This window comes from Plectropomus leopardus, chromosome 21 (assembly GCF_008729295.1).
Source record: "Plectropomus leopardus isolate mb chromosome 21, YSFRI_Pleo_2.0, whole genome shotgun sequence".
NCBI classification, from domain to species: domain Eukaryota; kingdom Metazoa; phylum Chordata; class Actinopteri; order Perciformes; family Serranidae; genus Plectropomus; species Plectropomus leopardus.
The window spans coordinates 15434208-15458207 of NC_056483.1; the positions used below are offsets into that span (position 1 = coordinate 15434208).

The 24000-nt window shown below is 40.4% G+C and overlaps 1 protein-coding gene across 1 annotated transcript in view; it reads right to left on the minus strand.

Moving 5' to 3' along the window:
- Nucleotides 1-24000, minus strand: part of ctnnd2a (catenin (cadherin-associated protein), delta 2a) — a 302877-nt gene that overhangs the window by 103116 nt on the left and 175761 nt on the right.

Below are 24000 nucleotides of genomic sequence, written 5' to 3' on the forward strand. Positions count from 1 at the left end.
ATTACAAACAGCTTGACAAATGACTGCAATATCTAGTATGTCCCACATCATTTCTGTGTTGTCTTGGCTGTACGCCCTTTAGCAATGTTGCATGTTCTGCACATGCTCTTCTAAAAATCTCTGTGTGGAGCTTTATTGCAGCTGGAAGAACTGAACACAAATGCCTGCCACAGTAAAGGGGATGAATAAAAGGTGGGGGAGGAGAGAGGGTGATGCTCGTAATAGCTTGGCAGTCAAATGGATAGATAGAGATGGGTGGATGGAGCCTGGGATGAAACCTATCCAGAAATAATAAGTGGCCAAAAAGAAAAAAAAAATCTGCGGTGAGTCAGCTGCAATGAAAACATCCCATCTTCTGTCACCGTCCTCCTCCTCCTTACCCACTACTCCTGGCTACTTATGGACAAATGGAAATTAGATCGGATCAACTCTATCCATGGAAATAGAAAAGTGAGCTGGTGGAATTTATTCCACATAGACGATAAATCATAATGAGAAACACAAACAAAATTACAAAATAAGTTTTGGAGAGACAAGGCCATGAATGGGAGCAATAGTATGAGTTGCAGAGAGCACAAAGGAGCAAAATAATGACAAGAAATCATAGAAAAAGAGTAGTCTCCTCATTACGTCAGCCACATGTGACTTTCTCCTTCTTCTCTACCTTCTTTTGTCTGCACATACTGCCATCCCTGCTTCCCTCTCTCTGTCTCTCTCTCTCTTTCTTAGATGAGTCTGGAGTTTTTCCATCCGCAGCCCATGCAGCAGCCACACAGATGAAGAGAAAAATCAATACGCTTTCTCTATGGCATCTTCCAGCTGGGAATAGGAGGCTCAGGAGGTTGAATAAAAGCGAACAAAGGACGGAGTGAGAAGAATGAGAGGTGTTGAATGAGACTGACTAACATGAATGGGATAGAGTCAGAGGTGACAGTGGAAAAAGAGCTGGTGATGAAATGTACTGTATGCCACTAGCAACCTCAAAGAAACCTTAAGCAACTCTACAGTATTTTATATGACTAGTTACTGTGTTTAGTACTAGTATAGATTCCATTTTTATCTTTTGTTGTGATCATTTTATTCATTCATTCATTGTCCGTAACTGCTTGTCCTCCCGAGGGTCGCGGGCAGGCTGGAGCCAATCCCAGCTGTCATGGGGCGGAAGGCGGGGTACACCCTGGACAGGTCACCAGACCATCACAGGGCCGACACGTATAGACAGACAACCTTTCACGCTCACAGTCACACCTAAGGGCAATTTAGAGTCACAAATCAACCTGACCTGCATGTCTTTGGACTGTGGGAGGAAGCTGGAGACCTCGGAGAGAACCCACGCAGGCACAGGGAGAACATGCAAACTCCACACAGAAGGGCCCCCCGCCCACGGACTGAACCCCGTTCCAACCCATGATCGAACAGGGGACCCTCAACAGATCAATGTGAGGACAAATGCAGAAATTTTAAAATATATTGTGGGAACCAACCAGGTCGGTGATGCTGGGTCTGTGGCCCTCGGTGTCAGACAACGATGAACCGACCTACCCTTTAGCAGTAGTGTGAGACCAACCAGGCCATGACATTTTTGATACCCCAGGCAACTACCATAGTAAGAAGAACAAAAAAGTCTGCAAAGGGTCTGTAGTTTGCGAGGCAGGTGAGTCAAACAAACTCTGGACTTAAACCCAGGAGACTGCTGTTTGTGTCCCATGTGAAACTAAAAGTAAACCAAGCTATTTCAATAACATAGTGTGCTAGTATGTCTAGCATACTATGCTAGTGACGCACGTCATGTGACATGTGCAATGTATTTCATGTGATGCTAAATTCTATTGGTAACAAATGTACGTATTTCTAGCAAAACCATGATGTTTTTTACTCAAACTTAACTATGTGTTTTTGTTGCTTAAAACTGAGTAAGTAAAGCTAAAGGGTTTTTCTTTGTTTGTTTTGTTTGGTTTTTACCCATGTTCTGTGATTTCTATTATTTTTTTTAAAGAAACATTTCACAAGCAGAAACTGTACATTTCATGTTAAAATTTAAGTTTAATTTGAAATGACACAATTCATTTAATAAGCGTAAAGTGACACCACATCACTGAGCATCAGAACCTGCAGCTGGTGGGGTACACAGCATGTCATGGATGCCTGTTAATTTTAAAATTGATTTTAAGATTATTTTAATAACTTTTAAGGCTCAACGTGTTTAGCCCCAAGCTATATTTCTGAACTTTTGACTCCGTTTGTTCCTAGTTGTGACTTAAGATCCACTAGTCTACCCTTACTAGTCTTCCTGAGGTTAAGGCTAGTAACTGAAGGTGACCGAGGTTTTGCCATCAGGACCTCTACCCTCTGGAACTGTCTGCCTGAGCAGATTAGGCACGCTCACACACTGCCTGTCTTTAAATCACTGCTCAAAAGATATTTTTGTAGGAAACCTTTTTTTTGTTTTAATGAAATGAATGTACATTTGTAATATGGAAATGTGGTGTTTTATGTACTTTTGCTCTTTGGACACGTTTATCTTAACTCTTAACATTGCTTTAGTTATTTTGACTGTATATTTCTCTGTGTTATTTTTATGGACTTTGCGAAGCACTCTGTAACTTTGATTAGATAACTGCTATACAAATAAAGTTATTATTATCATATTGACATGTGGGCCAGTGAACAAGTATTGGTATTTGATGAGTTGCGAGTGAGAATGTGTTGTTCCAAACCCCCCAGTATTAAAATATAATCAAAATGGCCAAAAAAGAGAGAAGGGGGTCCCTCTTCAGTGTTAATGCCATGGATACAGCCTTGGTGAGGACTAAGTAACATAACAATTAATAATAAGCACTTCAGGCTGATTGGCAAAATAATTGGTTCTTCACTAAGTATCAAAAAATAGCCCATATATGCTAGAATCTGTCATTATCTGCTTTCTAGTTCTTAAACCAGCAAGATCTCTTTCTTAATAGCATGATTTTCAAGTAGGAAAGTGCACTTCATCTATAATTCCAGTACAAGTCCTGAATTGGTAGGAGGAGTGATTATGCAAGAAGTGTCAAATCCAAAGTAGAATTCACATACAGCAGGGAGAGGATATGTTGTGTTTTATTATTGAGTGTTCCTTGAATTTGCTCTGTTCTTTCACTGTCTATTGAACTGTGCTACTGCCTAAATACTTGACCAATTCATGGCACTTTATGAATATAACCTTTTTACCCTTTTGATAATTTGCTCTAGAAAAGTGTGTCTACTTTAAAATTAAAATGTCATCTCAGAGTGTTTGTGGGAGAGGCTGTCATGGGTGGGGCTGGTGAAGGGGAACATTAGTGTGCAGGGCCATGGAGTGATTTGCCCGGGTAAAGAAAACACAAATGCCGGCACTAGTCCTTGCAATTAGCTGAACACACAGAATTGGAGGCCAAATCGAATACGGCATTAAGCTGACAGACAGGTGTTCAGTTATATACACACACCCAGAGAAGGGCTCACATGCACATACACAGGATATTGAACACCTACTCTGCAGCTTAGCATAGCCATGCACACTCATTTGCACATGAACATTCAATAAAGCACATGCACATACACACACAAGCCACCCCCCTTGCATATTGCGCACTAAAGACACACAAACGTGCCTCCTATCTACAGAGAGGCAAAAATACACACATATTCATGCAGCTATTATCCCACATTTGCTGATCGGTAATTTTCGGCCCGGTGGCACTACTCCCCCGTTACACAGTGCAATTACTGGATGTTTACACAGCCAAACAATAGGCTAGTGAAACATACACTCAGTCAAACATTCATTAGACAGGCCAATAGAGGCTGAGGTGACCTAGACCATTACACTGTATCACACACCACGCTCATTAAGATTGAGCTGTGTATTCTACTGTATCTAAAGCTGGAATACAGCACAATCTCGTTCTCTCTACACATCTGTCCAATCGAAAAACAATTTGGTTTTAGGAACAGACTCAGTGTAATGCAATGCATTTTCAAGTGGACTTTATCAAGCTGCTAACCTTATTGGGAATCACTTGTGTGCTCTGCTGTGTCCAAATGCAAGTAGGAAATCAGTTTGGTATCACTGCATACCATGAGTGAAGTAATGAAGCATTATGAATGTATTGTAATTGTAACTGTAAATAATGCTCTCACAATGCATTTTAGAAGTGGTCTTCATAGAAAGTGTTGCCTACAACAAAATACAGCAATAGTGCTTTCTTTTTTTTTTTTTTTTTACAAATCAATGCAGTGCCTTAATGCTATAAATCCTTTATTTTGGGGATATTATAGACCGAATTACTGAGATGTCACATTAACAACAGCAGTCACTTCCGGGAGGACAACTGGTAGTTGATTTAAATTGTGGAGATATGTAAAATCAGCACACTTTTTTATGTGTCATTTTTCAGCTGTTACTCTAATGTTCAAAGATAGACATAGTTAGAGTAATGTTATAAAAAAGTTAAATGAAGTACTGTTGAAACAAATCAAAGCAAAAACACTCCTGCTTATTCTGGAGTGCTGATACTGTTGCTTTGAATTTGCATTTTGCTTCCAGTCAACACTAAGATGTTAGCAGATAGTTAAACTGTTACCTCAGCATTGTTAAATGTGAGGATTCACTGTAACAGCTTTCCAGCTCATGTATCTTGAAAGCCCGTTCTCATTCCAAAGTCTTCAAATGCAAAAGCTTTGTCGGTGTTTGCTATGTAAGACCCTGATACCAAAGACATGACATGACATCCCAGTGTTGGTTGCCATGTGCTTTTGTTGCCTAAGCATAACCTACATGCAGCTTAATCCAACTATGTGCTTGTGTTGACATCACAGTAAATTGTAAATACCAGACACAGAATACTTAGAGCATAATATGTAGACACAGAAGCCCATTGCAAAGCGACAATATGGGACAATCTGGCGTGAGAACATCTTATTAATGAGATTTGCAAGTTGCACTGGTGGCCCCATGGTCACAAAATGCGAGTAAATAATTGCAGTTTTGCAGATACAAATTGTATGCATGCTACGTGGAAGAAGCTGCGTTACATTGAGTATAATTGATATATCACACATCCATTTTGTCCAAGCAGTACCAGTTTGGGAAAAGTACCCCAATTTTCTGATGAGTAATGCCAGCCCTCTTTAGAATGGGGTGGGTCTCCGCACGGATTGATGACAGACCTGACACCTGTGAACCACCGTCATCAGAATGCACTGCACTGATGTCCAATAAGACTGAGAAGAACCACTCAAACTTCAAAAATGATAAAACACAAGTGAACAAATTGACCAATCAAATCCCTATCCACCGCACTCAGCCAATCATGGCGCAGGCAGAAGATTAAGCTGGTGGATGAAGGAGAGCTCACTGAGAAATTACTGCCCCATTGTCTCTTGATTTGCAAGCCGAGATGCAATCATGTCAAAGACTCTGCTCTGGCCTCTGAATGACAAACAGGAAAAGGTGAGCTATTTTTACTGTGATGATGCTAATGAGGATGCTAGCCTATGCATGTCAGCATGTGTGTGCGTGTGTGTGCGTGACCAGCACACGGACCTCTGTGCCTCAGCCCTGATGAAGGTGCTGCACGCTGTCAGGTTGTGTGTCCCCGTGCATCACACACCCACAAATTATCCAGAATTATTCTGCCATGCGAATATCACACTGATAAGGTCAAGCTGGATATTAGCACGGTCCACAGCTTTATGTATATATGTGTGTGTGTGTATACATGTGTATGCACACGCATGTGATGCATTCAGCCGCTGTCAGATTCACATTACAGAGCCAGACATTTAGTGTAGAGGTCAGAGCTGCTCTGACATTAAACAAGGGAGATGGCTTGGCAGACAACATGTACACACTCGGAAACAAAGACACACACACTTTTTTTTGCTGCCTCTGTTGGTATTTTTCCCCTATACACACACTTGTACATGCCTGTGTATCCCTCAGACTGCCCACATACACACACAAACACACACACTCAGGGTAAATTCATTTCAGCACTGAGGCACTGCACTTACAAAAACATTTTGGTCACAATCCTTGTTTTTATTTCTTTGCCTCTCCCCCTTTCTCAGATAATACCTTTTCATTTCTTTTCATCCATTTTTTTTTCCCAATCTCGCTTTTTCGTTTTGATAACACTCTCTGCTATGTCAAAGAGAGGGGTGTAGGGGAAGTTAAGCCAGAACTAAAACACCTTAGAGTAGGATAAGTGGAGGCCAAGGTGACAAGCTGCACAGCTCAAATAAAAGCAATGGATGGATAAAAGATGAGGTGGAGACAGAAAGCTGAAAGGGAGAGTGACATTTCCAGTGTGCCGAGTGTGTAATGGGCCTATATACTCTACATGATTATGCATAGAGACCTACAGCACACACACACACTAGCAGATGTCAACTATCAGAGCTATGATTGCTCTGATCTTACTATTACCAAGACAGCTTTCACATACTATATCTGTGTGTGTCACCTCTATAATTGAATTTGGATTTTGTATTAACGTGACGTTTAAGAATCCTGGTTACTGCAGAAAATAACCCGGTTACTCTAGCACATATACTGTATATATATATATACACACACTGGCTCACTCCTTTTGAGTGTGTCATGATGGCTCCTTTGTTGTGTCACCTCTAGAGGCAACATGAAGGCAAATTATTCAGTTTTTCACAATGACTTTTGACTGAACATTTTGGCTCCCCAACAAGAAAAATGTACAAAAGTAACTTCAGACAGAGGCTCCGGTTGAGGCAGTGCCCTTTCCCATGGAGCTCTGGTTCGGCGGCCCACTCAGCAGTATATCTATGTCTGTGATTAAACTAGCCGGGAGCAGCATTTGTCCTTTTGCACCCATTTCCACTTTGAAATAATCACTATAAACTTGTTGTACTGTCATACTCCCTAGTTCAAGGTCTGCTGCTGCAAAGCTTTTCCAAACAATTCATTTAAAGAATAGATACCTGTGCATCTCTTATATATCTAACCCAAAATGGCTCCATAATTCATTCTTATTCGCCTCTGCCGAGGCATTACAGAGTAATTTTGAACTTAGCTTACATTTCACCTTGAGGTGACTAAACTCTCCTTGGGTACTGTGTGAGTTTGGGTGTGGGCATATTAATATTTCAGTATTGCCTGTGTGCGGCAAATTTGTGTGTGTGTGCGTGTGAGAGAGAGATAGGGTAATCAGCGATGTGACGCAAGAGGGAAGAAAAACTAATAAACCAGTGATTAGCTCATGCATCTGCTATTCTCATTAGTTCACACTGGGGTAATAAAAGAGCACAGAGAAGAGGTAGCAGTACTGTATTTGCTAAAAGATGTGCACGGCAATACAAAGAACACGCTCACAAAGATGCTGAAAACGGAGATGACGACATCGGGAGAAAGGCGATGGTAGAGATCAAATATGAATATGACAACCAGATAAAAATGAATAATAGAAACAATGACAAACAAGATGTGATCACGACACTGATGATGTTGATTATACTGCATCTGAGAGTGATGGCAGCAATTTTGATGTCTTATTTGCACTTGAGCAGTGTTTTAACTACTTCGATATGCAGCACATAAGTGTGTGTAGATGGCGACAAGGAGGATAGCTGCTCAAAGTGTAGCCCATGTGCCAGTAATGGCCCTCAGAAAAATTTTGTGCAGCCACTTAATGTAACATGAAATACATGCATTGTATTTTAGTCAATACTGCGCTCCTCTAACAAGCATCTGTCAACTTAGGGATGACAACTTGTAGAAAGCCACTGGTTACACGGCAACCCATGGCAACCAAGCAGCAACCACCGAGGCTGAATAATGATGCCGATGGGGAAGTGCTAAAATTGCAGTTCATCAAATGGCCACTAGAGGCTGACTCCAAAAAAGAGCAAATACTCATAGAAACCCATGTTAAATGTTCAGCTTTACAGCAGAAATAAAAATGTTTAGAATGATTAGAATGACACTTGTGATATTTTTAATGATTATATTGATAATGGGTAATGTAGTATCTCACAAAAATGGCCAGCTGCATATAGAGATTTTGACATTTCATCTGAGTATGTGCATGCTTAGGCACTCTCTAACACACAGACACACACACAAATACAACCCTCAAAAGCGGATTAAGTGAGACTAAAAGCAGTCATCCACTTGGAGGATTGGAGGGGAAGGAGGAGAGAGAGGAATAAGGAATCGCATTGTGCAATAGAAACATCACATGCTTGCATTTGCAACATGGGCGCTGGGTTCATGCAATATGAGAGCGCAGACTATATTTACACCAGGTTCACTAAACATAAAGTAAATAAAAGCGCTCACAGCAATATGTACACAACTATACAAACACCCGCCCCTCCCTTGGGGGAATATAGGTGACAGCTATGGTTGTTTATTTTCCACCTTTTTAATCAGTCTGATCTGAGGTTTGGGTGTATTTGCAGGCCCCATATTCAGTGAGCAACCTCTATGACACAGATGAGTGCATTCTCCAAAGTGGTGTAATTTGGTAAAAAAAAAAAACTCTTATTCCCCACATGCTCACCCATGCTCGTAAAAGGATTGCTGGTATGAAAGTAAAACCCATGGCAGAATAGGAGTAAAATTATTACCTAGCTTGAGCAATTCTTGTATGACAGCATTTTGACAACTATAAAAAAATGATGACTTGTAGCTGAAATCGCTTAAAGTGATTTGCTCAATGTACTCTCACTAAGAACATTGAGATTTACTGTATATTTTTTCATATATCCATATTAATACTCTACTCTTATGTTGCATTTACACTGAGAGCATAGCAGCTGAACCAATTCATACTTCTTTTTCCATAGAAAGACAGTTAATTCTGACAATATTAAATGCAACATGGCCGGTGCCTATAATATTGATCTATCCTGACGTAAATATGAGGTCTGCGTTTCGCAAAGATTCAGGCTCTGGCAGTGACAAATGGCATTTCCAGAGTGCAAAATCACTGAAGTGATTCAGGCAAATATAGAAAAGGTACAAAACGCACACGGGGGAAAAGCAAACATGATCACGCATGAATGCACACATTACAGTATGTGCCAATGCCCACAGAAACACACACGTGTATTCAACACACACCTGCACCTACAGGGGTAAGATACACCAACAACCTTGTCCGATGACTCATACCAGGGCCTGCTCTTCATTTATCCATCATCTCATTTTCTCTCTCTCTCTCTCCCAAATAGTTTCTCCTCTTCTCCCTCGCTATTTCCGACTTTCATCCTTTCTCTTCCTGCCATCATTCTTGTGATTCACTTGAGTCACAGTCGGACCAAAGCACCTGTCTGGCTGACAGAACAGCCTTTGTTGATATGAGGTTAAAGCACATGTAAACACACATAGATGCAGATAGAAGCGCACACTCAGATGCAAACATCCACGCTAGACTATCGTCAGCACAGGGAGTAGAGCCTTAAAAATCTCTTCATACCCTGCGGCGAAAAAGGTGGAGAAAGACTGATAGCGGGGGGTGAGAGCTAAAAAGAGTGAGAGAGAAAGTGTGAGAGAGAGTGTAAGGGATTAAAAAAGAGGAGAAGAATAGATAGGCAGCTTTAATGGACACAAAGGACAACAGGGGGGAGAAGTGTGTGTTTAGACTGGAAGCGAGGGAGAAACGCTGCAGGTGCTGGATGAATGCCTACACCTCCCAAGTCATCATCACCGTTGAGCCTTCTCTACCTGCACAAGTGTGATGGAGAGTAGATAGAGCGATGGATGCATGATGGAGGAGTGTTTCCAAACTGAGTCAGCACCCCTAGGATGCATGGGAGTTCTTTTGTCATGACTCAGTGAAAAAAAATTGGCTTTATTCTGCAAATCACAAGCGGGGGGTCTGCGATCAAAAACCAAAGAGTTTCCTGGGACGAAAATAAATAATGAAATGAATAATGAGGCAGCCGAACACCTATTTTTACATGGTAGATAGCAGTGTTTCTCCATAGTAAATAACTATTACTATGTCTTGACGTGCTTTGTCATCAATAAATCTTGTTTGTTTGGCTTTATTCAGCGTGCATGAATACTTTTGCAGCATCCACATGACCAATGTTCTTCTCCACTGGAACAGTTGAGGGTCAAGGGCCTTCCTGACAGGCACTAGAGTGGTGAGTACCAAGAAGGGAGGCTCAAGTGCTGTTTCACCTCCCTGACAGTCTGGGGATCGAAGCGTTGACTTTCCAGTCAAAGGTCTGCGATCTTTCAAGTTTGAATACAGCTTATGAAGTTTTCTTACAATACTTGTTTTGTCCCTCTCCGTCTTACCACAGTATTGACAGTAACTCTGCTTTTAAAAAAAGGGCTTCACTGGAGAATTTAAGAGTTACATGTGTCAAAATGTTATTTGAGAATCGTTTTCCTGAGTCAATAGTGAAATCTTACGGAGGCAAAAGGAGAGCAGTGACTTTCAAAGAGGTGCTGAAGGTTAAAACGACGGTATGAGATAGCAGAATATAGTCCGGGTAAAGCAAAAATAAATATGTGTAATGAGTCTGTCATGCCACAGAAAAATGTGTTATCAGCCACTCAGCCAAATTTGAATTATTAAAGAAAACTGGCAAGAGCACAGAATTAGGTGTCAGACTTGTGAGATAATGAGCAGTATTCTCTTCTCTGATACGCTGGGGGCGTGTGCACTAAAAACTACCTTAAGGCTAACATTCGAGCTTGTCGCATTATATTATATGTAAGCGGCATTCACCAATGTGTGTGAGTGGCAAGGTCACTACATTCTACAAGCCCTATTAGCTTTTTCAGTGTAATATTTACATGAATAAACAAGACTGATAAATGCTAAAATCATATGAACACAAGCAAAATAAAATATATGGTAGAAAGCAGTTTATGGGCCTAACTTCACAATGCAGTTCTACACAGTCACTCGTCTTGTTTCTACTTTCAACAAGTATTTTCTAATATCTATAATGTATTTAGACAGAAATTTGACTATTCTTTACCAGAACTTTAAAAGTAGGCATAATGTGCTTAGACTCATAAAAAATTTGTATGTTTGTCCTCCCTTGCTCAGTTAGCTGCTGTTGTTTTATCCTCATGGAGTGTTTTGGCAACACACCTGTGAGTCAGTGAGTCCTCCAATTAGCATGCCAAACAGAAGTTTAGCTTAAGAACAATACTGAATTTCGGTGAGCATACGTGTGTATGAGTGGGCATGTAAGTGTTTTATTCCAGTAGGCACGCTTTTGCAGGGATATGTTATGAGATAATTGTAATACGCAGGTGCTTTTGTACTCTTTCTGCAGCTGGTGGATGTCGACACGGCAGCATGGCTAAATGCGATCATCTATGACAAGAAATGACTCTAATCAGAATTTCAAATGAGCAAAACAATCACAATTTACCTTTTGCAGAAGTTCCCTTTTATTCAATAAACTTATTTCCCACTTTCCATATGTTCAGCTGCTTTCTCATTCTTACCTCCTGTACTTCTGTTCTCACGATTTCAGTTTTATTTTAGCTCTCTGGTCATTACTGAGTCCCGCTGGGCGCAATAACAAGCACTCAACGCTTGATTTCCTGCAAGCAACTCAGCTGAAAGGTCAAGATCCCTCTCCTGGACATGAGATATACAACTCACTGACCTTAACATCTGCAGCCCCACGGAAGACTGAGCCTTGTGCAAAGACAGCAGTGCCGTGCAAGATGTACAACTGCTTGACATTAATGTTGGCGGTGGATGTTAATAAAAGAGGTAATTACAGACAAGATACATTTCTCTGAGTGTGAAGTCAATAGTGCTGACTTCATGCAAGACCGCGCTGAAGTCCAAGGAAAAATACAATCTTGGTAGTGCTGTCTCACAAGGGTAGTTATATTGATAGCGCCGTGCTACACATGTTGCTGAATAATGCCAGTGTTCATGTTGGATGTAGTCTATACTCACACTGAGCGGTACCCAGAGATCCATAAAAAGAACATTTGTCTCAACTGGACTCATTGTAACAGATAGTTAGAGCTCTGAGAAACACGCTTGATCCGGGGCCAAACATTTGGTAATAAATGCCCACACGTATCAACAACTTTAATCCGTTTCAGTAGTAACAGAAATGTTGAATTACTGCACAATGCAATGTTTGTATCATGATGTGTGGGATTTAGGGGAATATATTGGAAGAAATGGGTTATAAGATAATAAGTATGTTTTCTTTGGCGTATAATCACCTAAAAATAAGAAGCGTGGAAGGGCAATTTGTGTTTTTGCGATGGCCACCGCAGTAAGCAGCACCTCGGCGACAAGACCATCAGAGAAACACTTATTTGTAAAATGACACCGCTATATTTGTGTTTTTCACTGGTTTAAATCACAGAATCTTTTGGTTTTGGAGAGGAGGAGACCTCTGCAGATAATTCAGCTCACAGTGATAACCTCCTGAACGTCTGGATCATAAGTTATCAGAGAAAATAGGTGAGCACACATTAGCAGATGCTGGCCTGGCAGCCAGTCTGCGGCAAGCAGACTACATAGCATAGCACAGCATCTGAGAAACACTGATTTGTAACATGAAACTGCCTTAGCCAACCCTCACCTATGGTCCTGAGCTTTGGGTAGTGACTGAAAGAACGAGATCATGGATATAAGAGCCTGAAATTAGGCTGGCTGGGCTCATTGTTATAGACAGGGTGAGGAGCTCAGACATCTGGGAGGAGCTCATAGTAGAGCCATTGCTCTTTCAAGGGGCCAGTTGAGGTGGTTTGGGTATCTGATCAGGATGCCTCCTGGGCACCTCCTGTTATAGGTTCTCCAGGCACGTCCAACTGTTAGGAGGCCCTGGGCAGACCCAGAACATACTAGAAGGATTTTATTTCTCATCTGGCCAAGGATTGCCTTGGGGTCCCCCAGGAGGAGCTGAAAAGCATTGCTGGGGAAAGGGGTGTCTGGGGTACCTTGCTCTGCCTGTTGCCCCAGGACCCAGCCCCGGATAAGCAGAAGGAAGGAAGGAAGCAGCTTAAATCACCAGATCCATTTCTTAAGGAGAAGAAGAGACATCTGCAGATAATTCAGCTCCCAGTAAAAACCTCCTGAATGGTGAACACTGAAGAAATCCTAATTGGGATTTCTAGCTTGGCACATTGAAGAAGTTTCAGCAGGTTCTGCAATCCTCACTGCTAGATGCCACTAGATCCTACACACTGCTCCGTTAAAAGCAATTTTGATTTGTCCAAGTAGGTTAAAAATACACTGAGTGGTTTACATTAGCTTTGATACATTAAGATAAAGATTACAAGTCAAATAATGTGTTATAAATCATATTCATGGTCATATTTGTGGTTAGTTTCTACCAGTGCACCATTATATCTATAGATCTGGTATGGTTAAGCAGTGTTTTTCTAAAGTATGAGCCAGAGGAGAGGTGAGGTGAAGTGAGGCGAGGGGAGGACAGAAGATATACAGTAATTCTGCTGGTGTGACATTTTCCCATAATCCCTCCCAAATGCCGCCAGTGTCAGGAGACAGAGTGGCAGAGAGGTGGTGGGAGGAGGAGATGGAAAGCATCTATTGCTATACTTTTGTTGAGTGTGAAGCAGCAGCAAAAATCATATCTCAACCTCTTTTTTTCCTCCTACCCTATAGATTAGTTCTAGTGCTGAATAGGTGCATTTGCATGTGCGTGCTCTGTTTCTGTGTATGTGTGTAAAAAGGTTTGATGGATGTTAATCGAAGAAATGTTAGTGGCAGTAATTACCATAAAAAACAATAATGCAATGATTGGATCAAAGGAACATGACAGATTCATTACTGACTGCAAGCACACACACACACACACACACACACACACACACACACACACACACACACACACACAGAAAATGAGGAAAAAACGTCCTTCAACCACTGAATCAGTGAAAACAGCAATTAAATCCACACTTTCTATTCTGATTTCTCACTACCTTTTACTTTTGTGTATGTATAACTCTGATCGATGTGCCAAACATGTTTAAATGTTAATGCATGTTTTAAGTGTGTCTCTGTTGTTTGTGTTTACAAGCTAATTCATATTTATCTGCCTGTCTCTCTTTGGTCTATCCTTCGATCTCCCAGGCCTCAGATTTAGGGTGAAGCTCACCGTAGCAGAGAAGAAGCCACACAGTGTTGTTATCATCCCAAGGTCACTCACACACACACACACACACACACACACACACACACACACACACACACACACACACACACACGCATACACACACAAATGCACAAACAGATAGGCCACCTCAGAAAAGGAAAATAACTACAATGGGCAATTTACCCAGAACAGGCAGGGATGATGGCCAGGGCACAGATGCACGCACACACACAAACACACACACACACACATACACACAGCTGTGCCTCAGGGCCAAGGTTCTGGCAATGCATCATTACCCTCCCTTGGAGGTGATTCCATATCCCAGCATGCATTTCTCATGTGGAGAGGAAATTACCCCTGGGCCGTGCTGAGAGCCAATAGAGTGTGTCCTCTCTCCTCTATCTGTCTCTCCCTCTTCCTTCCTCTCTCTTTCTTTAAATCCCTCGCTCACCCCGTGACTCTCACACCCTGGCTGTCCTCCCTCCCCTACTCTCAACCCCTCACTGACTCAGTTACTAACCCATTCTTTCATCTTTCTTTATCTTTCTCATTGCCATTTCATTTTTTTCTCTATCCTTCTCTTTTTCTGTGGCTGATGTAGAACACAGATTAATAACAAAGGACAAAAAGGACTGACTCTCCCCATTTGTGCCCTTCCCTGTCTCTGTCTTTCAGTCAAACAGTTGCTCATGGTCAGCTTTAAAATCTAAGTTCTCCCTCTAAGAACCTCAGTCATCCCCTTAAAGCAAAGAACATACATACACCTTTAGAATATATTTCCCAAATGTATCCCTCATTAACTTTACTATTATTTAATTAATTTAACACCCCAACACATGCACCATAATGACATTAACACTAATATTCAGTCTTTACCAACCAAGACATGGTGGTAGTCTTACATTTCCCATCATGAGGAGGCTGCTGAGTTGCCATGTAAGTATTTTTTTTAAATGTGCTAATGAGAAAATGCTCAGCATCTAAAGAAAGGTCCTAATGTGGCTGCAAAGAAATATTGCATAGTTCTTGGGATGCACTAGTACTCAGAGTTAGAACAAGTGGTACAGCAGTTGTATAACAATGGTAGCAATGAGCTCACACTCTGTCTCTGTCCATGGTACTGAAACTTTCAGACTCAATGTATCTTTCTGTCACTGTCCTTGGTGCTGAAGTATTCCAACCATCTCTCTTTCTCTCTCTCTCTCTCATTTTCTCTATTTTCACTTCCAAAAGGACATGGATACATACACAGACACACAGACACACAGACACACAGACACACACACACACACACAAACACATACTAGTCCCCAAAACGATGCTGTCGAGATTACGAGAGGTGCCGAAAAGCCTTCGTCATACATCAGCTGGAACGTGATATAAACTAGAAAACATGTACAGTACCACTCGTGGTACACAGAGGAATCTCATCTTATATATATATATATATATATATATATAATAATAATAATAATATCATTATCATAATAATAATTAATTAACTGATAAAAATAATACAGTCAAAATGCTACAAATGCAAATACTTAAACTTTAAGATAACAGAAATGCAATTTAAGATATGTTCTGCTTAGATATCAGCCTGCAACGTAGTCATGTTAATCACATCTGTGATAAGTTACAAGCTGAACTGTGACGGCAACATGTTAAGTAAAATTAAAATGAATGGTTCAAAAACACTGTGTCCCAAAACAAGAAGTATTAGAAAGAGAAGTGTGGATCAGTAGGAGCATATTTTGAGCAGCCCCGTCAAAACTGAAGTGGATGACAGTGAACCGAACACAAGTGTTAATGGCTAAGGAGTGCCAGTGGGGTCTCCGTAGAACCTGCTAGCAGCAAACAGCAAAACAGTAAGGAGTGATGAGGCAAGTTACCTCCAGAAATAATCTTCATCTTTGGAATAAACCTTCCACCTGTGCCAACTATGCATAGCTGAATCTGGTATGAGCAGAGTTTTCTTTAAATTATTGTTTCTCAGAGTCTGGTGCTTGGAGAGACTAACATTTTCTAATGTGGAACCACTGAGCTAAAAACTGAAATCAAACTTTATCTGTCTTAATTCGAACCACAGTATATGTGGGGTCACACAGGTGCTGTCAATAGCTTGCACGTTTAGTTGCGTCATATGTGTTGGTGGTGAAAAAAATGTGGAAGGAGTAATCTAGTGTCTAGAGATGAAGCATAATATTTATGCAAGATAGTTGCAGTGTTTGTTACAGAGCAAACAAACAGTAAAGTGGGGCCCATCAAACACTACTAAAAATTGAGAACACTATTAAATACAGGATGCTAGATGTGTCCAACTGCCACAGCTGTGTACACAGCGGCGCAGAGAACTACTCCAAGTAAATGCCAAAGAAACATAATCTGTATCCAGTTTACACAATAGCACTCCCCAGGTGCATCGAATGGTAAACTGGGTACTGTTGATGTGAGTGGGTCTTACATTGACATAAGTGAGTGTGGGATCTCCTGTCTGAATATAATCCTAGTCAAGACCTACCACACACACACGCACACACAGGCTGCCAATGCCTTAATTTCCATCTAAAGTAGGCATCCCATCTGTAGAGTCATACATAAACCATGTGTGTCCAACACACAGAGCAGTGCACTGCACAAACACACAAGGGTTGCAAGAAGGGAATACAAGACACTATGTTTCCCTCTCACACATAAACATAAACACTAGTACCAAGGTGAGGAGAGTAATCACTGTATGACCCATCTCTCTCTCTCTCTCTCTCTCCCTTAAACACACACACACACACACACACACACGCAAGATGACATATCATTATCCTTTAGACTGTGTGACACATGGGAATGCTATACATCAGTTCTATGTCATTACTAACACATATGAACACACACACACAAATGTGCATGCAAATACACACTCATACAGACACAGTCTCCACTGCCCTGCCTTTGACACAGCCTTGAACACAGCAACGCACACACACATCCCAATCACAGTCACACACATACATGCACAGAGCCACCACTGACCGTTGCAGATTGTCCATAAATGGAGCGATGTGTTCGGTCAGCCAACACACACTGTCGGTAAATAGCCAGCAGTGACAATGACATGTCACGCCAGATCACATCATATCAAGGTACTGTAAATAGCAATTTCATGTCAGCAGCTCTATTACATCTAGCACATGATGGTGTGTGTGTGTGTGTGTGGGGGGGGGGGGTTAATGGGCGCCAAAATACCTGGAGAGACCTCTTCTTCTTTAAAACAAATGGACCAGGTGAATAAAACCCGTAAAAACCCATTACATAACAAATCTGTGTTTCCTTGGCGTTCTTTAGCATGTCGCAGAAAGCCCACTTGCCCAGCACCTGCAAATATGTGCAAAACTTTTAATGTGAGAACTTTAAGAATGCCCATTTTATTTCTGATCCAGAGCTTCAGGAGGTTTGCTCTATTTGCAGAATTGACAACACAGTTTGCTTTACAAATCAGTGTTTCTCCAATGCTGTTTGGCATGCAGGAGGCTGCTAGTCTAGCACTTGCTAATGTGTCCTTACCTTTTTTCTCTCTCTCTCTGCCAATTTAAGATCCAGATATGTAGGAGGTTTTTACCTGGAGCTGAGAGTCATCTGCAGAGGTCTCTTCATCTCCAGGTGATTTATACTGGTAAAACACTGAATAAATCAGTTTTAACAAAAAAACAAAACTAAAAACTGTTATTTTTCTGATGCTCTCATCACGGAAGGGCTGCTTACTATGTTGCGAAAACACAAATGGCTCTTTCTTGAGTCACTGTTTAGTTTGTTCATTCTGGGCTACTCATAGAGGTGCAACAATCACCATAGATGAAGAGCGCTCGCTCCCCAGTGCTCGGCTTTTTCGGGGTATTTGGTAAAAGTACCACCTAAACACAAGGTGTTAACTGGAAACAATCTCCATTCAATCATAACAAGAATCATTTTAACATCAAACATCTCTGAAACTACAACCACTACTTCTGGGGGAATATATTTTGGATTTGTGAAGATGATGTAAATTAGGAGAGTCTGATTTAAATGAGGGGAGTTTGATTTATCTTATCTTGAAGTGCTGTGTCTATGTTTCCGTCTGATTGAGTGTTTGATGAGATAAGTCAAGCACACCCCCACAGTTGAAACAATACTGCAATTTCGTTTTTGATCTCAACGTTCACAACATTTTCCTCTTTCCTGTCTCACTTACTGTAAAACTCCCTTCATGGTGTTTCTTGCTTTCTTCCTTGCTTCCTGTCTAGGCTTTGTAACTATAGCCGATGGTGCCCACCTCCTTGGTCCCTAACTCCCATCCTCCCTGAGCTAATGTTCATGTCTCTTTCCCTCCCATCCCTAGTATGCCTTGCATCGTTCCCTCCTTTATTCCTTTTTCTTCGATCCCTCAAGGTATCTCTCCCTTATTCCCTAAACAAATGTCTCTCTGTGTTTTCTTCCCTCACTTAAGAATCTCCCAATCCCCTTTATTTGTTCCTTTTTCTTTTCCCTTCATTATTGGTTTTTGCCTTCCCTCTCCTCACCCTCCCTACTTTTATTGGTTCTTTAGGTCTGTGTCTCCACATTTTCTTCTTCATCTTGCTCCCAACATTGTTTTTTTTTAAAGATTCAATTTAAAAAGGGAACTCAGTGGGGGTGAGAATCTCTTTTCACGGAGAGAGCTTAAAAGAACGCACACAAACAAAACAATGACGGGTAACACTTATCTACATTATGCTTTGCCTTTCTACTCACTTCTGCTCACTCTTTCTTCCATTAATTCACATCTCTCCATTTTGATCTTGATCTATGTCCCTCCATTTCTTTCTGCCAAATCGCCCTCCTCCCTTTATTCCCCACCCTCCTCTCTCCAAGTGCGTCCTTTCTTCCCTTCTCCCCTACCTCGGCAACCATTTACCTCTCTTCCTTCCGCTTTATCTTCACTGCTCCATCCTTCCATCCCTCCTCCCTCCCTTTATCTCTCTTATCTTCCTCTCTTCCTCCTCACAACACTCCCATCCATTAGTGGTTATTGAGTTTTCTCTTTTGTGTTGCTCTCCTCACCTCTGCTCTATTGCATTTACTCTTCTGCAACAGTAATGGTCCCTAACTGTGTTACGTGCACACACCCCTGCTCACACATACACACGTGCACAAAATACAGTAATGTGCACAAGTAAGGCAAAGACTGTACTGATGAATTATGAAAAGAAATACAGTCTTCTCATAAATGCACACCGCACACTTACGCAGACATAACCTCTGCCCTCACTCAGAGTGTTCCTTGTCTCTAAATGCGGCTAACTCATTTAGCACTTCATGTAAGCTCAGCTACATCCAATTACAGCAAGAGAGAGCGAAGTTTGAGTAGGAGGCCATTTAACCTCATGGCAAAGAGAAATTTAACACAATAGCTCCAATTCAATGATATTAAGCCTAGAGTAGCTGATTATACATAAACCTACAATGATAAGAAAAGACCAATTCAGAAATTAAATATTAAAAAAAAAAACGAAGACAAAGTTTAAAGACGAACTACTCCCATTTTCAAAATTCATATATGTTATAACTATGGTGAAAGACAGTCAAAAAAAAAACATTAGAAACAATGAGCACCTCTTTCCCAAACCCAAAAGCTAGAGTGCTTAAACTCAAATTTGTGATGTACTTGCCGCTGAGAGCAACTGGCATGGTATAAAATTGAGAAACTCCATTTAGGGTGAAAGGGGAGGGGAGGTGGACAGGTCAGGCAAAACCAGACTTTCATACAGGAGACTGCAGTTCATGCTCCAAAAAAATACAAATGTTTTTTTTTTAACGTGTTATCACATAATTTCCATACACGCACTGACATCACTCATGTCACATTACCTTATGTAATACTTTTATTCAAAACATTATCTTCTGTCTACACCTAATCCAGTTTGTTACCTGAACCTAACTATAAGCACTCCACAACATTACCCAAAAGTTACATTGTGCTTCATAGATACAAAACACTGAGGAGCGTGACAGAGCGACAGCATTTTGGTATCTGGGAATAAAAGCAGGTTGATGTAAAATGTATCTCATCCATGTCCTGAACAAATCTGCTTGCAATAACAAAACAGCAGTTCTGAGATTGACTGATACTTAAGCAATTAGGCACTTTTAGATAAATATGTAATCTGTATTTTTGTACTTTCACTCAGAACAATGTGGTCATTTTTTATAGCGATAGAGATGCAAAAACTGTAGCATTGTTATGAAATTCCAGCCATTAGATCATTCTCTTTTCAGGTTTTATGTACTTCGCTACCTGTGGCTCTAAATGACTTTGAGTTCATGGCCAACCTAAATTAATAAAAGTAAACAACATGCTGAGTCCAAAGCATTTTCATAGCACCAGGCTCCAGCTAGTAAAGGCTGCATTTTAAAATAGTCATGAATAACTTTGCAACTTTTAATTAAATAAGGCTTTATTGAACTCTGCAGGGGAGGGGCCATTTAACACACAAAGGAGCTCTCAAAATATTGGAACCGTGTACAAAATGGCTCCAATTGTTAATGGTAGTTGAGTAGACAGAATGGGTTTTAATCTTTATATCTAAAATAATGTGTAAAAGGGGATAAAACAAGATGTCGATCTGTTTCTGTGTGTATGGAGTATATGAAGCTTGAAGTTGACTAAGTGATCTCTTATGTGTACTTGTGCATATGAGTAAGTCTGTTAATGACTCCAGTGGACCAATAACAAGCAATTTCCAGCAAGTACAGTTAATTTTGTGCATGTCTGAGTGTGTTTGAAAACTATATACTTCCAGAACCAGCTTCTACATCACCTGCAGAGCTTCAATTTAAAATCTTAACAGAAACTGAGTCTACTGAGGCTTTAGTTGTTCTCAACATTGTTTACTCACAACCCTGATTTGTGTTTTTAGAACTTCTATCAGTTCTTCAAAAGGTTCTCGAAAAGATATTTCAGATGCAGCTATAAAAAAACTGAAAATCCTACAGGTATATTACATCAGTAAGACACTGAGTCACTGAGACTCTCATTATACATGTTTTGATGAACCACAAACTAATAAAAATAGGTTGCTAAAACTCCGCAGAAGTTATTTGTAATGAAAAAGCAGAACTTTCCATTCTTTTATTCAGACCAAAATAGAGCAATTAACTTCTAAATGTAATCACTGTCTTTGTTCAAGCAGATTAGACAGTGGTGGTTTAAAAGCTGTCTCCCATATTGCCCAGTAATGAATGGCAGTAATACTTAAAGTCTGAAAACAACATTTGATCTGCACAGCCATATAAATAGATTAATACATATGCTGGAATATCCCTTAATGAGCATTCAAATTTTAGCTTCTGTGATGTGTGCGACACTGTATTTTCCTTCTTTTTTTCACTATATTACTGCCACAGTCTATTTCATATTCATAGCCTAACGTCAATTTGTGCACTGTGTGCGATGTTGAAATCCATGGCATTGTTCCTCGCCTTGGTGACCTATGCTCACTTCTTGCTTCTTCTCCCAACAACATCTCTTTGAAAAACTTATTTCTAGCTAGTGTTGCAACTGTTTATGCTGTTGTTGCGAGACTTGTGTGTCTTTGTCACAAAACTGACTGGTATAGCTTCACCTGACAGGCAATAGACCATATATTACTGCTTTGCCTCTTGCTCAATTCAGGAGGAATTGTTTGTGTATATGAAGAACACAGAGCAGCAACAAACTGCAACTGAATGCAAAGAGCAAAGGCTTCACAAACGATGAAATAACATATGAATATATGAAAAAAAAGTTTTTCTTTATATAAAGACGAAGGCGGAGTAGTCTTTCAAGAATCAGAGTCACTTTTTTTTACAAAGTCAATAACTGAACAGAGAATTCTGTTTTATTTGCTTATTAAATCAAACTGATATACTTTTTTTATTTCACTGAGTGAAAACTTTAGAGATGATTTGTGTGGAACATAAAACCACCTTGAGCCAGTCAATCAGATTACATTAATAATAAACCATCACAGTGTCATTATCAGATACTTCATACTACTTCACAAGAAGCTTGAGGATGATTGTGCGTTCATCTAACGAGTCTTCGTCCACTCTCTCTTTCTTTGCCATTGTATTAAATTATGTTTTAAATAAGTTTTAAAATTTAATTCTCTCCCATCCTCTCTCTCTTCTCCTGTTTTTCATATCTTTCCCCGTCTTTCTCACCCATTCTTTCTCTCTTTGCTCCCTCTCCCTGTCTCTCTCTCCTGTGATTGACAGCTGCTGCTGAGACCTGATCCATGCATGTCTCAATCCCTCTTGCTTTGCAATTAAAGGAATTATACATCAAGAGTCCTGTGAAATATATATAAATAAAGTAAGCAGAGTGAGCTTTGCTTAATTGCAGAGACAAGAGGATGGAAGTGATCACAGCCCAGTAGGACTCTTTTACACACAGCGTGACACTAAGGGAGGCGAAATGGAGCTTCTGAAGAAACCGGTGTGTGACTGGAGTAACAAAGTATTTTATTAGTTGTGTCTTCTTAACACAACCAATATGCATAGACACCAGTCTGGATGGGAGGACGCCTGTGTTAACATCATTATATGCACAGAGTGTACGGAGAAAATATGGCATTTTTTTCCAGTCTGCATTAAGGTCTGATGCAGACAATTGTCGTATGGCAAAAAATACATAAAAATAAAAATAAAATATTTCACTAGGCTTAACTTTTGTGCAGTGAGTGGGTCAGTCACATACACATTCCTGGCACATTACTTTCTAAGTAAGTGTGGTAATTCTGTTGTTTACCTTGCAACTGTCTAGACGGCGGATGAAATGATTGTCGCTGAAGGGAACTTTAGAGTTGTAAAATCCTTCCTCAGTGATATTATGGATCGCTTTGTGGTGTTTTGTTATCTGATAAGCCTTCAAACTTATGAATCTATTAGTCAAACCAGCTTCCCTGGATTTTATTTCATCCTCAGCGCGGTACCTGAAGCAACATGCCCCCATTACAGCAGCCCCTTGCATGTTTAGAACACAGTGCTTTTTCAGCCTGATTTGAGAAAGCTTTGAATCAAACTGGTGGAGAGTGGTGGAAGGTGACAGGTATCTGTAGCTGTATCAGCTATCACCAAAGTTATTTTTATGCAGAATATATATTGATATACAGATATCAATATCAATATCAGATTTACTGTGTCTGTAACTGAAATATTGATCTGTGTATGTACTGCATGTAAGTATGTGTGTATGTGTGTGTGCGCACGCACACGTTTGTGTATGTGCTATGTATTCAACGCATTTTGGGGTAAATGTTAATAAGCACAGATGCCTATCACAAAAAGAAAAACGTGTTATTTAAGGGTAAAAACAAGGTACGTAAAGGTAAGGGTTGAGGTTAGGAGAATCTCCAATGAATGAATGTAAGTCACTGCAATGTCATCGCAGATAGAATGCCAGTTTATACGATTTTACGCTCTCATCAAACCTATGAAATCCTCCATGATACATACATCCTCTCAAAGTGCCTTTAAAGGGATAGTTTGGATTTTTTGAAGAGGGGCTGTATGAGGTACTTATCAAAAGGCAGTGCATTGCTGGCAGTAGATGCTGGTCGGCATGCCCTCATGTTTGGACACAGAGACAGGAGTAAGCTATTTCAGCCAACTAAAAAAGTCCTGCATAAAAAAATAAAAAAGATAAATAAATATTAGCAATATCATTTCAAGTGTACTATATTTAGAATATTTTCACTTCTTTATGTTGCCATCAGAAAGCCTTGGGCACTACATTTTCTCACCCTTAGAACTTCTGCATAAGCGCAGTTGTGCTAGCAATGCATTAAGCTATTTTTGTGTGTTTGTTTTGCTTTGTTTTTTAGGTGT